The sequence below is a fragment of the Gouania willdenowi genome, chromosome 19, assembly GCF_900634775.1.
Source record: "Gouania willdenowi chromosome 19, fGouWil2.1, whole genome shotgun sequence".
NCBI lineage: Eukaryota > Metazoa > Chordata > Actinopteri > Blenniiformes > Gobiesocidae > Gouania > Gouania willdenowi.
Genome location: NC_041062.1, coordinates 9,737,891 through 9,755,924, shown reverse-complemented (window position 1 = coordinate 9,755,924; position 18,034 = coordinate 9,737,891). Strand labels below are relative to the sequence as shown.

Here is an 18,034-nt window from a genome sequence, read left to right as displayed (position 1 = left end):
TCAAAGGGCTGAGGCTGTCTTTGTGTAGATGTTGTGTGTCCAACGTGTTGTGTATATGCAGTGTGCGTCGCTCAGAGTTCAGCGCTGTTTCACCGAGGCTGATGAAGCCCTGCTCTCACTGTGTGTGTGTGTGTGTGTGTGTGTGTGTGTGTGTGTGTGTGTGTGTGTGTGTGTGTGTGACACACAGATGTGTGACATTATTCACTTTGCCTCCTTCTCGTCACTTCATTTGATTCAATCTAAAGCGGAGACAGAGTCGCTGCTGCTCAGCCTAAAAAGATTGAAAGTGAAATGTAATTTACTTTAATGGTCGCGCAATGAAGCCTCAGCCATTCCCCTCAGTGTGCAGCTGTGTGTAGCTGTGTGTAGCAGTGTGCAGCAGTGTGTAGCTGTGTTGTGTAGCTGTGTTGTGTAGCTGTGTAGGTATTCCAGCAGGTAATCGTCAGGGAGGAAGATGCTGAACGTTGATCCAAACTGTGGTTGTTTTGTGTGTTATTGTTGTCTTTATGTATATTCTTGGCATTTGTGTATTTTCTTTCATTTTGTGTGACGAGTCATTTTGTTGTATTTTGTGTTTTTGGAGTAATTTTGTATATTTTTCTGTAATTTTGTGAGTTTTTTTAAGTGATTTTGTTTGTTTTGTTTGGTCATTCTGTGTAGTTTTTGTTTTGTGTTTTGGAGATATTTCTAATGTTCTTGTTTTTGTGCGTCGTTTTTTTCCTTTCATTTTGTTCATTACTAGTACAGTGCCCGTCGAAAGTATGTATTCATTTAGGGGTCTATTCTTCCGTCTGGACTTAAGGGCTTTTTTACGCGCCTGCAGTTACGCACTTCTCTCTTCGTAAAATACACGTAAACTTGACGTGTTCTTTACATGTATTTTACGTATATTTCACGTGTTAAATTCACGTGTTTTGGACCTCGATGGCTTTCCATAGGGCTGCTCCACCCAGAGTGCGTAACTGGGATGAAGGCGCGCAGCGACTGACTGAAGTACAGGGGGAGAATAGCGCTCAGCTGAAAACAGCACTTTTTGGACTTACGCACATGGGAGAATAGAGCCCATAGTGGGAACTTAAGTAGAGTTAATTATGGCCAAATGAGTGTGTTTGAAGGTTGGATGTACAAAGAGGTGTACATACTCTGTGCTCTGTAGTGTTATAAAGCCGTATATTTGCGGGTGCAAAATAATACGGATGCACAAACGCGGGATATTTGGAAGCCGTTGACGAAGTTTCATATCAAACAGGAACTGCGTCAGGGAGATGTTTGCTCCGCACACACACACACACAGACCTTTCTTGCATTATAGTATAGATATAGCATAGAAGTTTAGATATATATAGATAGATTATTGTATTGATTGATCTGGATTTATAGATAGATTCTGTCATTTTGAGTATTTTTTGTTGTTTTTTGTGGGTTTTTTTCAGTCATGTTTTTGTACTTTTGTTTTGTGCGCCTTTGTTAAATTTTGTGTGTTTTGTTGTCATCTTGTGTGTTTTTTTTGTCACTTGTATTGTGTTTTCTCATAGACGTTAGTGCAGTGAGGAACAGATTAGATGCTGAGAAAAGTAAGGGTGGGCTAACCTCACTCAGTACATGAATGCATGCGTGTGTGTGTGTGTGTGTGTGTGTGTGTGTGTCCAGCCTTTCAGTGTTAGGCATGTGGAACTGTAACTTGAAGGAGGAAACCCTGCTCACTTTGTGTGTGTGTTTGTGCAGAAGTTCGTGGGGGCCGAGCGAGATGAAAGCTGGGATCAAAAGTAAAGAAGAGCCACCTGAGTGAAGACGAGTCGCCGCCATCAGAGAGGTAAAGAGGTAAGAGCTGGTGATTTGTTCACGTCGTTTGTTGGCAGCGACGCCAACGCTGGTTTTTCTGGGACGCAGTGTCGCATTTCCACAGGTGCACATATCAGATGTGTGTGTGAGAGGGTGTGTCACAGCTGTACATTACACACACACTTGCACTGTGTCCAGTTTCAACACTTTGGACACTTGACAACTTTAAAATCATGCTTTTATTATTGAAAACCTCATTTCCTGCCAGTTTGTGTATATACAACTTTTTTAATGACTTTTAACACCATTTCAACTCCTGAATATGTGGTATTTAATTTAAACAAAATAATTACATAGTGATGATGTCACAGCGTTTTTTGTTTGTTTTTTTTGTTTTGTGCAATTTTCTTTATATTGTGTCTGAGTCATTTTGTGGATTTTGTCGTGTTGTATGTTTTTCTGTAACTTCCTGTTTTGTAGTCCTTTTGTGCGTTTTAGTTGTTTTGTTCATCTTTTGTCATGTTGTATATTATACATTCAACATATATTGTTGTTTTGTGCATTTTACTTCAATTTTCATAATCAGAATCAGAAATACTTTATTTATCCCAGCAAGAAATGACTTGCATTACAGCAATTAAATTTTTTTGTAATGTTTTAAAAATTTGGATGTTTTTCAGATTAATTTTGTGTGTTTTGGAGGAATTCCTTTTATTTTGGTTGTCAGTTTGTATAATTTTCTTTCTATTGTGTTTGTTGGAGTAATTTTTTAATTTAAATAGAGTAAATACGCAGTGATGATGTCATGTCGTTGGATTGACTGAAGGTCACATGGCAGGAAGTTGCTTGTGCCAAACTTCCTGTGGTTTTGTTCAGTTAGAGTTTGTGAACTCAGAGCGACTGAGAGATCTAGAACGGACGTTTATGCGGATTTTAAAGAAGATTCAGTGTTTCTTTGTGTTTGTTCCTGAACTCAATCGGGCCGAGCCGTCTGCTCCGGCTGGCTGGATTTGGCCCACGGACCTTCGGTTTGACACCATCAGTCTAACCACACTACGATACACACGGGCATCTCCATCAGACATTCAGGCGGCCGTCGATCTGTCATTCAAACACAAAAACAAATACGCAAACGTGCCAAAAACGATTAAAAAAACACAAAACAGCAACACAAAAAACACACAATCACGTTTGTTTGTGGTAGCGTTTAGTTTAAATCCACGTTGATGGAGCTGCCAGCTGCAAAAATGAATGTATAAGTCGCATCACGGTATAAGTTGCACACTACAAATGTGTAGTGGATTCAGTTTTGTTTGGCTTACTCTGTGCTATCATCACCATGGTAACGGGCATCCGTTCCTCTTCTTCTTCTTCTGGGGACGTCTCTGTGGCTCCAGCCTTCATTTACAAAGCAAATGAACACGTCGGGAGGTTTGCATTCAGCGTTACGTCCATTTGCGTTTGTGTTTGAATAGAGACACAGACGTAAACCCGCGTTTTAAATAAATGTGGCCACAGCTCATGAACTCAGTGATCTGCAGACGGTCTGTGAGCCGCCGTTTCATATTCATTCTAAACGTGTTTGTTTTTATGGTGACGAAGAGGAATCTGTGTGTGATTTAGTATTTTTGTTTGTTGTTTTTGTGTTTTCGTTTGCTTAGTTTCGTCATTAGTTAGCTCAGGGTTTTTCAAAATAAAAAACGAGGTCCACAGATGTCTTCGACTAATGTCTGACATGCCGTCGCCGTGGTTTCACACTACAGCATCTTCTGACAGTTAGCTCCTCCCCTCGCCACTCCCACTGTGTGTTTTCACTGCTCTTCCTGGTCGACCGTGCGACTAATCTGTAGGAAAACAAGCTCGGCTGCTAAAATCTGTCTCTTAATCTTTGATTTACATCGAACAATGTTTTAAATGAGGTGAGTGTGCACGAGACGTTTTACTGTCACTACTAAACTACTATTGGCTGCCTGCAGCCAGCACCGACCAATCGGAACGCTAGTTTGTGAATGTTAGACATGACGTAACCTGCTGAGTCATCGTCTCTCATATCAGTGTAAAAAACATTCTCACTTCTTTATAATAATAGAAGTAAAAATTAAATGATGATAATTATATTTCTAACAATAATAATAATAATTAGCTACAGTTATAAAATGTGTTAATACAATTAAACAAAATTAATAATGATGATAAATAATAATAATGATAATAAAGATGATGATAATAATATTTCTACAATAATAATAATAAATAGCTACATTTATTAAATGTATTTTAATAAAAAAATAAACAAAATTAATAATGATGATAATAAATAAATAATAATAATAGTAATAAAGATGATGATAATAAGTGAATCAAGAACAAAATAAGTAATAATGATAATAAATGAATAAATAATAAAAATGTATAATATATGTAATGACAATAATGATAAATTACATAATAATGATAATAGATTATTATTAGACATTATTAATAATGAATAAAGTAATAATTCCAATTAATAAATTACTTTAATAGATAATACTAATAATAATGATGAGAATAATTAATGATAATAATAATAATAATAATAATAAATTAAATGGTAAGTAATAATAATGATAGTGATGATAAGTACAGGAAATAATAATAATAATAATAAGAATGCTAAGAATAAACAATAACATGATAAGTAAATTAACAATAATAAAGATAATGATAAGAAATAATGATAAGAAATAATTAAAATGATTATAAATTAATATTATTTAATAATGAGGGTTAAAGTGCATGACTTGGGTGTTGGTTTCCTGGTTGCCGTGGAAACGTGTCCTAACTGGTAGCAGACTGTTCCTGTTCCTCCAGGACTAACTGGGAGTGAATAGAGGAGCCTTTTAACCAGTTTAAAAAGACGAGCATTCCAGCCTTTTATTATGAAGCCACAACTATTCCCGTCGTCCCACTGCCTCACCAACACAATCCCAGTGAACTTTAGAAGACTCCAATAAAAGCTGCGTACACTGGACGCCATTGTCCCCGTGTCTGAGGCCGACCCACATCTGGGCAGGAACGCCGTCGTTTCTCCCACGCGCTCTAAGATGTTTGACTTTCTCAAGAAATCCACAGAAATTACAGAAGTCCTGGCATTTCATCCCTGAAATGAGGTTTTATTTTGAAAATATGCATCAATTATTAGGTTTTTTATTTCATTCATTCTTCATTTCATCACAGTTTTCATTCATTCATAAAAACGTTCACGGTTTTCCCTCCAAAAAGCTTTAACTGGCGAGTTTTTTAAGACTTCAAATCGACTCGTCCTCACACAGACGCACGTGCACGCGTATATAGGGGAACACGTGCACGTGTTCCTGCATAGGAATGTCTACCTTTGGATGAATTCCACATCAGTGAACAGGTTCTCATTAAACACGCCTGCCTCGACACGCCGACGCTCACACAATCGCCTTATTGAGACTTTTTTTTACCTCCTTTAGGAAAGATTCACATTCTCACTCTGTTTAACCTTTAGCACCAAAAATACATACGGAACATTACAGAAATACGCAAAATTACTCAACAATACACAAAATAACAAAGATATTTCAAATGACAACATAAAAGCACGAAACGACAGAAAAATATATAAAATTACTACAGAAATACACAAAATGGCAACAAAAAAGGCAAAAAATAAGACAAAAATATATAAAATGACGACTAAAATGCACAAAATGACAAAGTCAAACAATGTTTGGTGTTAATTTACACTTAATGAACTCAGATACCTCAGACTTGGCGACTTGCCGGGAAACATCACTAAAGTGTCTCTGTGTGTGTGTGTGTGTGTGTGCAATAAACACACTCTTAAACAGCTTTACTGATGTTACCACAGCAACAGAAGTTGGTCACCAGTTACAGTGGTCTCCAGTTAAAGCACAACACCGGCTGAGATCTCAACCACAGACTGAGCTGTGAATTAAATGAATATTATAAAAAAACCAACGGAACGAACCAGTTTGAACTTATGACGTTTATTGCTTCATGCAACAGCTGCAAAGTTTCAAAGTGAGATTTTCCCGTGTCCTTTTACCTTCCTTGTTTGTTGTGCGTTGGTCGAGTTTGATCTGTTATCTGAGTCGTTACATAAATAAATTGTCCACGTGCGTCGTTGGCAACGTTGGAGCTGATTTACTGAGCCAAGTCTGTCAAGGTTGGTTTAGCTGAAACGATGCCAGCCTGACACACCTCCTTCTGTGTGTGTGTGTGTGTGTGTGTGCGTGTGTGCGTGCTGCTCAACAGGACATTTTTTACTGAATCCATAAATCAGTCAGACACAAATATTCCCGCGCTACTTTGTGTAATATTTAAACGAAGCGCACGATGGAGGATTTTCTATGTGAACTGAAAGTTTTATCGTTCCTTCATTCGTGGGTGAAAAATCCTCTGCATAGAAGCTCAGACTGTGCAGCCGTTATGAGTGAGTTTTGACATATTGGTCCATTTGATGCCCTTTCTAGACATTTAATCCCATTTTCTAGAGGAATAGTAGTGTGTAATTGTGTGATATTGTCCTTAAACTTGCATGATTTTAAACAAGTTTAAAAAAGAAGTTTCAGTTTCCTTCTTATGTGAATTCTGCGGCGCTCTCGTAGGTATTGAATAATGACGGCAACTCGGCTAGCGATTATTGATCTATGACCAGATAGATCTATAAGGGGGAATAAAAAGGAGAGTTTTCATAAAGTCAGCAAAAATGATGGTCCAGGCTGTGCAGCCCAGGGTGTCCTTGGTAGGAAGATACGGGTCCTGTTGAGACAGGATGGCCCGTCAGGCATGTTCCAGCCCGAGGCACCCCGAGCAAACCTGGTGTGTGTCTCGTCCTGACACGAGCCTCCAGTCCCCCCTGGTGTGTGGGGCCTTGTTGTCCATCTTCTTCTCTGTGCTGGTGTGCAGGCAGGAAGAAGTGGTTAGCTAGCGGTGGCACGTGGCTGCTAGCTGCTAAGCTAGCCGAGGACTGACACCTAGTGCCTGGCGACCGTGTGGAGTGGCGAGGGCAGTGTTGTAACCGAGCCGCTAATTGGTGTGTAGTGTCCGGTGCTCGACAGGCGTGGTGCGACGTTGAGTGAAGCGGTGAGCCGAGCCGAAAATAGGTGTGTCAAGGGTCGGCCCTTAACGACCGTGCAGGTCGTCGAAGCGTTGTTAGACCGAGCGTAGAAGAATGGAAAACACTGGTCGACCTGGTGTGGTCGAGAAAAACAGCAGCGTACGGCGACGGAATCCAGAAAAGGGTCCACCTGTGGACAGTTAAGATGCTGCAAAGCGAGATAGCTCTGAGTGAGAAGAGGTTTTTGAATGGCACTGTATTCTCCGCCCCCTTTATTTATAGTAGGAGGGACTATCTGTGGCGGATGAATCCATTTCACCAGCCAATCAGGATTGGCATAATGATAGGGCTTCTGAGATATGAAGCGGAGGCATATATCCCATAGTGAGACAATGAAATAAATATTACGAATGATAACCTTGTTTTAATCAGAAATAAAAAGGGTTAAAAGTGACCAAAAATGGTGGAAAAGTTGGTGAAATGGAATTTTAAAAACCACAGAAATTGGTTAAAAGTTACAAATTAGAGTGGGCAACAACAGACAGAAAAAGTGGTAAAAATGGTCCAAAGTGTCAATATTGGAACAATTACTTTAAACTGGCAAATAATGTGCATGACAAATCGTGAATGTGGTTCAATTGGCAAAAAATAATCATGAAATATGGTGAAAAGAGGTTAAAAGTGACAATAATGGGTCAACATATGTGACATTAGGTGGACATTAAAAGGAGCAAAAATATGGCAAGAAAAAGTGATGAAAATATGGCAAGTTTAGTGTAGTTGCAGAAAAATGGTAAAAATAACAAAAATTAGGCTCAAATTGTTAAAAAAAAAAATCTTTGTTTTTTTAAGGCATCTGGTGACCCCCTCTTAGTGTCTCGCGACCCCAGATGGGTTTGAGAACCCCTGATTTAAGTCGCTTTATAGTCGCTGAAGTCGTGTTGGGTGTGAACGCAAATGTTAAAACACGTGTGACTTTCTCTAAATCTGCTTTATTTACGGTCACAGTGACATCATAACGTCTGCATTCATCAGCATCACACAGAGGCATCGCTATAGAAACTGACCTAAATAACACACACACACACACACACACACAGAGGGGGATCAAATATAACCATGATTTAATCATAGAAACACACACACAGCAGGATTAAAGGAAGCAGACTCAGCCTGTGTGTGTGTTGTGTGTGTGGTGTGTGTGTGTGTGTAGGGATGGTCAGGAGAGTCCCTTCAGTCTGTGGTGAGCAGTCTGTTCTGGTTGCTCCGCTGTAGATTCTAAAAATAGAACTAGTGCTGATAAAGGAGGAGAAAAAGAAAAAGGGAAAGGCTTTGGGAGGGCGAGGACGAGTGGAGGGAGAGGGAAGCGGCTCAGCGTGAAGGCGACTCATTGAAGGAGAGGCAGCATGAGCTGTAATCTGAGCACGCTGTGAAAAAACTCCCAGCATCCTCTGCTCTGAGGCTCTGCTTGGCGGCAGAACAGAATAGTTTCAGTCACAACTGTTTTATATTCCACTCAATTAACCATTTATTTATCTAGTTATTATATTTATTTAATACATTTTTAAAATAATTTTAATCACGTAACGCTTTCTGTCTGTCCAGCACAAGTCAAGGAATGTGACATATCGGGGGCTTGTCCAGGTTCTCTTTGAAAAGTTGATTTGTTTCTGCAAGAAATTGTGCTGTGTGTTTAACGTGAAGCTTGAATATGTAGATTTTTCTGTAATTTTGATTATTTTTTATAGTTGTGGTAACACCTCCGTCACAAGTTAAAATATCGGGGGCTCATCCAGGATCTCTTTAACAGTTTGGTTTGTTGTCGCAAGAAGTTGTTGCTGTGTGTGTGTTGAACTTGAAGTTTGAAGATGTAGATTCTTTAATGACTTTAATTTTTGTTGTTGTTGTAGTAACACTTCCTGTTGTCTGTCACAAGCTAAGAATGTGACATATCGGGGGCTCATCCAGGATCTCTTCGAAAGGTTGATTTGTTTTTGCAGGAAGTTGTTGCAGTTTGTGTTTAACGGGAAGTTTAAATATATGGAGCTTTAAATACTTTCAGCGTTGGATCTGTCTGTGACACGGCAGTAAAAACTTTGCTGACCTTGACCCAGAAAGTAGATCTGGGGCAGGTTGGAGGAGATCCTCAGAGAACGAGTCCTGAACAGAACCCATAAATCACCTTTAGACAAAGCAGACGGACTCAAACAACTCCACCTGTTCATAGTCAAACTTCACCTTAAACACGCACACACACACACACACACAGCAACAACTTCCTGTAACGACAAATCAAACATTCAAACAGATCCAGGACAAGCCCCCTGATATGTCACGGTCCTTATCACTACAACTATAAAATTAAAGTTATTTAAAACATCAACTAAACTAATAAATGCATGTTCTTATGAATGTTTGACTTGATATAATTGAATACACGACCCCGTGTAGAGCTGCTACTTTACGTCCACACCTTCACTCTCAGCACTTTTCTATAAATGTGAACTTTTTGTTAAACCAAAGCAGCTGAAAAACGTTTAACTGGACAAACAGATTACCAGCAGCTGTTTGGGAGTCTGCACAGCTGGAGTTTGTATGAGGAAACCCCAGTGTTACAGTCCAATTAGTGATTGTGTCGATCAGTGACTGATGAACACAGATCTGAGGGTCACATGATCAAGCATTAACACAGGAAAGAACAAAGTATTTTGTCTATTTATGTTGCTTTTTTGACTTTTTTCCAAGTCATTTTGTGTATTTTGTTGTATTTTATGCTTGTGTATTTTGGTTGTTTCATATTCTGTCATTTGATTCATTTGTTTTGTTGTGTATTTTGGTCTAATTTTCTGTATGTCTTTTGTTTTTGTGTGGTATTTTTCTTGAGATTTATTTAAACAAGGGAAAACCTTTGAATGACCACGTTCTTTTATTTTGAAAGGACTTTATGCAGTACATTCACTAACTTACTTTCAAGTGATTTTCTCTGAAACACATTTTGTTTTGATGAAAAACTAACTGCTGCTTTCTAAAGGCGGGGCTTTTTATTATTTTAAAGACTTGGGACTTTTGTCACGGAGGCGGGGCCACAAACTAGTGACTGTACCTGATCCAAGGGTCACATGATCAACGTTCATGAATAATGACCAATCAGAGCATTAACACAGGAAACAGCAAAGGGTTTGTGGGTGGTTTTTGGAGTCATTTTTTTGTTGTGGTTTTATTTACTTTTCTGTTATATTTGTTGTCATCGTGTGTTTTTGGAATTGTATTATTTTTGTATATTTTTACTCATTTTGTGTACCTTTTTGGTTACTATTACTCTTACTCTATGTTTTTGTGTTATTCTGTGCATTTTAATGACCAATCTGAGTGTGTTTTGGAGTCGTTTGGTGCATTAACTTTGTGGGGACGCACACAATTATAAGAGATGGTGCGTTGATGATGAAGTAGGAGGAGCCTGTGAGAGCTGCATCTGTAGCGTCTATATTGTGTGTGTGTGTCCGAGTTCCTGTGAGATGCTGAGGCTGCTGTGCATTAGTTCAGTGATTTAGTGAGTTTGGCTGCGGCGCCGGCCTCAGCTCCTCCCCCTCCCCCCTCCTCTAAGCCCCTCCCCCTCCTCTTGGTCCATCCGTCTCTACTGGTCCTTTGTACATTGTTTTTCCCTCCATTGCTGCTACTGCTCTGCTGCACATGTGCAGATCTGCAGCTGTTTCCAGCGTTTACGCTTCTAGTGTTACCACACACACACACTCACGCCACAGCAGTCTGTGCGTGTGTGTGTGTGTGTTTATATATAAATATATATGTCAGACATCGACAACTGGTGACCCATGCGTCTAATTTTTACACGACCCCCAAAACAAATAAACAAATTTACTCCAAAAACACATAAAACGGCTACAAAAATACACAAAATGACATCAATATGACACTAAATTGGTCCAAATACATACAAAATGATACTTAAAAATACATAAAATGACATAAAAATACACAAAATGACATAAAAATACAAAAAACTACATTTAAAATGCACAAAATAACATAAATATACATAAAATGCCAGAAAACTACACTAAAGGATTGCAAAAGCAGAGAAAATGACAACAAATATAAATTACGCAAAATCGTAATCGTAATAATTGTGCATTGAACGTCTATTAGTAGTTTTATCAGGTAAACTTTGAACGTTTGAGGGAATGTGCTGTGTCCTTCCTTCATCATCATCGCTGACTTCATCGTGTCACTCAAAGGTCACGTGACGTCTCGGCTCCACCGTGAGTCGTTTAGCTGCTGTTACCGTGGAAACCAAATCAAAAGCCAAACCGTTGATGGTGTATTTCCTATAAACTCTATTAAACAAAGATTAGCAGAGGCTGACGAGAACATGAGCAGCAGAGAGAACAGGAAGAGTCAGAGAACAGATGGTCACATGGTTACAGCCGTGTGGTCTTTATTTATCCGTAGACCATGTAAACTCTGCCTACTGAGTATTTACGCTTTAATGGTCCACAGCCCTCTATTTTTAATATTTTCATACTTTCGAATCATTAGCTATTTTATTATTAAGGCTCGAGCAACAACGATGTGTAGGACCCTATTGTAATGCACCTCATTATTATTATTATTATTATTATTATTATTCTTTAAAAAAAAGTGATCGAATTTTTAAGGGCCTAAACACGTTCAAAAACTGAAAATTTGAAGGCATATTAGGACTGGTGAAAAATGTGATGTTTTGGGTGAATTGCACATGTGAATGGCACTTCCTGACATGCATGTGGTTGCGAGGGCCCGTTTATCGCTGCTTGCAGCTTTTATTATTATTATTATTATTTATGTTTTTAGTATTTTTATTTCTATTCAAAAGAATTGTAAGTTAATATATTATTTATTTATTCATTTTTGTTGTTAATGATAAAATTATATATTTTTTTATTCATCCATTTTTAGTTCATAATATTTCTTACATTTTTATTTTCTTCTTCAGTTTCTTCAATTTCTTCTTCTTTTTCGTCTTCTCGTTAATTTTTTGATATTATTTCTATTATGATAATAATTATTATTATTCAGCTATAGTTTTTTGTTTTATTTTGAAAGGCTTGTTCTCGTGGGGATACAGAGGTGTGGTTTCACTCTGATGCTGCTGACCTCTATTTAATCATGTTGAGTCGTGTTTACTACCAGGTGAGTTTCCTGGTCAGAGGTTGTGTTGTTATGGCGACCTTGTGTTGTTCATTACTAACGCATTTCGTTGTCGACCCACGCCGCACTGACCCCTTCTCTGACACGTCGATGCATGGCGAGCTGTAGAAGGACTCGCAGACGGTACCAATGTCACCGAGGATGCTCCCTCCATGAATCCTCGTCTCCAACATGAGCCTCTCTGTGATTGGCCCCGGGGTCGGCGAGCAGCGGGCAGCACGATGCCGTCTGATTGGTTTATGCACGGACGCTGACCTCTCAATGGAGGTCAGGACGCTTCATAGAGGGTAATAACTCCTCCTCACACATGTCCTTTAACCAGCTTCCTTTACCTCAAACGCTCCATCAGAAGCTCCGCCTCCAAGACGTCCTGTCAACCAATGAGAGGAAAAAGAGTTTAAAGAGAGATGCTGGACTGAAGCAGAACACTTCTTATAAAAACATTAGCGTTGCACGTTAGCAGCTCTCCATTAGCATGTCTCTGTAGATACATGCTAGCATGTTTAGCTAGTGAGGCTACAGCTCAGTGCTGTCATGTGGAGATCACACCCTAAATAATGCTTCATCATCGTTTCGTCCATGTTAGCATCACCGTTAGCATTGTAAATGATAAACCAGCATTTGGAAAATGAGCAGATATGATTATGTTTCCCACTTTTTTGTGTTTAGCATCTTTATTGTCATTAAGACACAAATCTGGACTTTTCCTGCTGTCAGTGAGGAGAGGTTTAACGTTTAGGACTTTTTACCCATTTTTGTGTTCCCTCAGCAAGCATGAAAGCTTGCTCTTCTCTTTTTCTACTTTCTTTTCTTTTCCTATCTTCCTTTTTTACTTTTTTTCCCCTTTCATTTTTTTCTTATCCTTTCATTTTTCTCTTCTCTTTCTTTTTCATTTTTTTCTTCTTTCCTTTCTTTCCCTCTATTCCTTTTTAACTTTTTCCTTCTATTTTTTCCCTCTTTTCTTTTCTTTTCTTTTCCTTTTTTTCTTCTTCTTCTTTTTTTCTTTTTTCTTTCTCTCTCTTCCAAGCAAGTTATTTGCAGCTGTTGGATGAACCCTAGACAATGCAACGCCTTGAATATGAAAATAGACACAAATATTAAACACACACAGACCGACACTGTCTTTAGTCTGGGAGGTGTGACAACAAGCACAAGATTTAGCATGAGGTTTCCAGCTGTTAGCTGCACTTGCTAAAGCTAACATTAGCCCACCTGTTTTACAGTAAAAAAAAAAAAAAAATGTTGTAAATGTGTGATATTGGCTATAAACATGTGGTTGAGTGTTTAGTTTGACGTACAGATATTTATTTATTTGAAAAAAACTATAGATTTGCGTGTAAAATCAGTATTCAGTGGTTAGTGTCCCAGTGAGGCTATGATTAATTATAATAATTAATATTAAAAGTTGCTTATATTTTGTATTGAAAATACAAAACCATGTTGGATACAGTTAGGGACATGTGCTCAATAATAAAATTCTATTTATATCAAAGAAATCCATGAAGAAAGCTTTTTGACATATACAAATTTGTCTATGACAGGGCCTGATATTTTAAGCATAAAATGCGTTTAAAAATGTGTTTTATTCAACATTCTGAGATGGCACGATGTGTGTTTATCATAGTTGAAAATGTCCTCAAAATGACTTAATGTTCAAATGTAAGAAAATTATTTTTTTTTTTGAGGTAGAAATGTAGGTTTCTGGAGAATGTCCCATATATCTACATCTACTACTATCCATACATCTGTGGTGGCTGTTCATATGGCACGACGCGGCCTCACAGAGTTCACATGGCCACGCCCTCTTTATCTAATGCACAGAGTGCTGAGTCATGCCTCGGTACATAGTGTTCTGGACATGAGGCGTGGTGTCACATTGCAGTCATACATGACTGTGACATGAGAGAGTTTATCACACTGAGGGGGAGGGGGAGGGGCCTATAGGACATGCTGTGTACATACAGCCAGGGGGCGGGGCTTCAGAGGGTTAGGTGAGGTTCTTAAAGTGGAGTGCAGTGCAGGGTTGAGCCATGCAGTATATACTGTATATATATATATATATATTGTATGTATTAGTGGTGGGCAGGGTTGGGGTCATTTATAATTGTAACCGCGTAATTGATAATTAATTACAATTATGGCATAATTATATTTTTATTGTACTCGAAAAAAATATGTTGGTATTGTCATTTTAATATAATTGTAATTGAGTTTAGATAATTGACTTAGTAATTGTAATTGGCTTGAAAATACTATAAAAATGATATAGCTTACACATATCATAGCACTCACTGCTCTAGGCCAGCCTTGTCCCTGTTTACAAAATACATGTGTGACCAACAAGGTCTCTTCCAACCAGGCCAAGAAGGAGTTGTTGGAATTTATCACTTACACAAGCCTCACAATGGGCCCCCAATGGTTTTACACATGCACGAGCTGGCCTGGCCTGGCCTGGACAGCCATTGTGAGTGCACCCTGAAAGTCATTGACCTATTGTATTTCTTAATTGTTCAACTGGCAACCTGTTCAACCTCCTAGAGGTGATGTAATCCAAACATGTTAATGAGGGTTGGTTGTTGCATTCTATAGGTGTGCATTCCTCAGATGCCATGGTGCATGAAACCATGTGATTCTTCAGGTAGTAGGTATTACAGTTGTTCAGCATGAATCATGGTCTGCTGTATCTCGTAAAGGGCAGGTTTTTAATTTATTTATTTATTTTATTATGGATTGGCTGTTATGAGCTATGTTATTTTACAATAAAAATAAATAAATAAATCAAGGGGTATAGCCTTGATTTAAGCCTTCCAAGGTAACCAAGAGATAAGAAACAAATTAGATGACGGATAATTGTTTCAGTGTATTTTACAGCTGATTTAAGACATGGTTAAGACATTTAGTAATTGAGAGTGTAATAGTAATTGATTTTCAGGGAGAAAAAAATAATTGTAATTTAATTGTAATTTTAAAAAATGCTGGTCAACATAATCATAGTTGAATTTGAACATGGATAATTGACGTAATCGTAACTGAAAAATGTAATTGACCCCAACCGTGGTTGGAGTCAATTACATTAAAACAATTAATCAGTTAGTTATTTAGTCCCAGCTCTAATATATACATATATATATATATATATATATATATATATATATATATATATATATGTTAAATCTGGGCTGTGTCGAATGTTTGAGTTTGATGTTTTAAATAAAGCTGTCATACAAAGTGTTGATGCACAGAGAGGATTATTTGTTTGATGATCAAATGGTGTCACTGTCATTTGATTTTAATTACATTTCAGACTTGCGTGAATTGTTTTTGTGTGTTTTTGCAGAGGAACAATTATTCTTATTTATGTTATTGTTTACTGGATTTTCAGTTGAGTTTTTATTGCCCTGTGAACTTTGTGTATCATCCCACCGATAATATATAATATACGTGTATAATAGATGTGTGTGTGTGTGTGTGTGTGTGTGTGTGTGTGTGTGTGTGTGTGTGTGTGTTCTCTGAGGAACATGGTTTCTCAGAGCGCGACCACAGACTTCACAAGCGTCTCTCATTGTGTCGTAAAACTCCATATTTAGAGCATGGAGAACCTGTGTGTGTGTGTGTGTGTGTGTGTGTGTGTGTGTGTTCATGCTAGATTAAAACTGGGTTCCAGTGGTTTCTTTATGAGCTTTAATGGGAACGCTGCCTGTCTTTTAAAACAATTTAAACTTATGACATTTTGTGTTGTTTTTTCTCTTTGTGATCATTTTGTGTGTTTGTTGAGTTGTTCTGCTTTCACTTTGTCCTTTTAGTTTTGGTTTTTGTCGCGTAATTTTGATGTCTTGTGTATTTTTGTTGTCATTATGTGTATCTTTTTTGAGTTATCTTTTTATTTTTCACTATTTTGTGTATCTGTTTGCTGTCGTTTTGTGTATTTTTTGGGTCTTAGTGTTGATTTGTGCCCCTTTGGTGTAACCTTGTTGTAGTTTTGTGTGTTTCTGCAAAAAAACATAAACAAATGTAGAAAATAGCAAAGAGTCAAATAATTATTATTTTTAAAAATTTATTTTAAATATAATTATATAAAAATCAAATGAAATAAATCATAAAAACTAAGTAAGATGTCTTTAGAAGTGTAAAAAAATGTACACAACATCCCTCCGCTGGACGCTAGACACACACACAGTAAATCTTGTCCCTGACGAGCTGTCGCTGCGTCTCCTCCTCATTTGCCGTGACCTCCGGTCTGACCCGTGTCTCCTTGAACATCCAACTGTGCAGACGCTCATCAGCGCGGCCTCGTGTCGCTGCTCTTCCTCGTCTCATCATCATCATCGTGCTCTTGTAGAAGGCTGTGGGTTTTTACGAGCGCTCGCTTCTCTGCCTCAGGGACGTCATTCTCCACAGAATCCACAGACTTTTTATGATCCAGTCATTAATTAGTCTTGGAGCAATATTTTTCTGTGAACTATTGAACTCGGGACAGTAAAACCAAATGTTCTGATGAAGAATGAGAAAGTTTCATCAACGACCAACAACATGTGACTCTACATGGACACTTAGCTCCTTTCTGTGTGGAGTTTGCATGTTCTCCCAGTGCTGTTTGGGTTTCCTCCAGGTATTCAGGCTCCTCCCACAATCCAAAACCATGACTGTTAGGGTGATTGAAGTCTTTAGATTGTTCATAGGTGTGAATGTGATGTGTGTGTGTGTGTGTTTGTGTGTTTCGATCACATGCTGCTGCTGCTGCTGCGTCTATATTTGGTCAGAGTGGATTCTTCTCTTATAGATTGTATGATCAGCGTGAACACGACCCTGATGTCCAACCTGGCACCCCGTTCTCATTCCTCATGTCTTAAATTCCTGGTTTCTCAGATTTCTGCGTCTCACAAGCGCAAAGTAAACACTGATGCTGCATCGACACTAAATCTGTTTCATATCAAGTTGTTGCGGCTCCATTTCGCTCCTTTTCCCACAGACGAGCCTCAGGAATACCCATGATGCAATGTGCTGTAAATACCACAACAGAGGAATGTTGTCCGGCCTCGTCGGCTGGTATCCCCCCCATTATCCCAAACTTTGTTTTTTTGTTTTTGCTTGTGTGTTTTGTCATTTTTCTATACACATAAATACTGTAGTTGTCTTTTTTTTTGTTTATAAAAATCTTGTGTATTTGTTGTCGTTTTCTTTATTTTTGTTTTCATTTTCTCGATGCTTCTGTTATTTTTTGTTTTTGTCCCTTTGTGTATTTATCTGTAATTTTCTGTTTTTGTGTAATTTTGCTTGTTGTTGTCTTTCTATTTTTTATTTATTTTATGTATTTTTGTTGTCATTTCACACGTGTTTCTATTATTTTTGTTGTCTTTTTCTGGATCTTCATGTAGTTTTTGGGGTTCTTTTACATCCGAGGGCCGCGTGTGACTGGGAACCTCCACCCCCCCTCGCTGTGCCGTGTCAGAGGATCATTTCCCTCGGGGGTTTGAGGATCTGATCTTTTCCCGCCGCCATCATTCACAGGCCTGACAGCTCCGTGAATTCCCCCGTTCTTCTTCTTTTTCTTCTTCTTCTTCTATTCCAAGCTGCAGTTCAAAGGCGGGCCTGCGCCACCACAGATGGGGGTGGGGGAGAACTTGGGGCCCAGGAACAGAATCTCCCCTCAAGATGTTTTCAGTTGAGCGTCCTGTGAAGTGGGGGTACGGGCCCCCGCTTCTGTTCCAGGCTGCGTCCGGCCCCCGAGACTTTTAGATTTCTATCAGCTAATGATTGTTTACGCAGTCACATTCTATGTTTCAAACTCTATAACGTGCACTTAGAGTCCCCATCAGGGAGCACGTGGTGGACGCGCTCTGATAGCATCAAACCATCCATCGCAGGGAGCACGAGACCCTCACAACAACACGTCGTATCAAACGCTCTCAGAAGGACTTTCACATCAGCTGAGATTCACGATTTGGTGTAGTTGTC

General features: G+C 38.7%; 1 protein-coding gene across 5 annotated transcripts in view; it reads left to right on the top strand.

Annotated features, from left to right (window-relative positions):
• LOC114481262 (thyroid hormone receptor alpha-B) overlaps window positions 1-18,034 on the top strand; it is a 90,387-nt gene that overhangs the window by 19,398 nt on the left and 52,955 nt on the right. For 2 of the 5 annotated variants that reach the window (XM_028475931.1, XM_028475932.1), the window contains exon 2: window positions 1,726-1,821. The exons of 1 other annotated variant lie outside the window; for it this stretch is intronic. The gene's annotated coding sequence lies outside the window, so the exon portion shown is untranslated. The remainder of the gene's footprint in view (window positions 1-1,725; window positions 1,822-18,034) is intronic. 2 more of the 5 variants (XM_028475933.1, XM_028475934.1) reach the window with 2 other exon arrangements.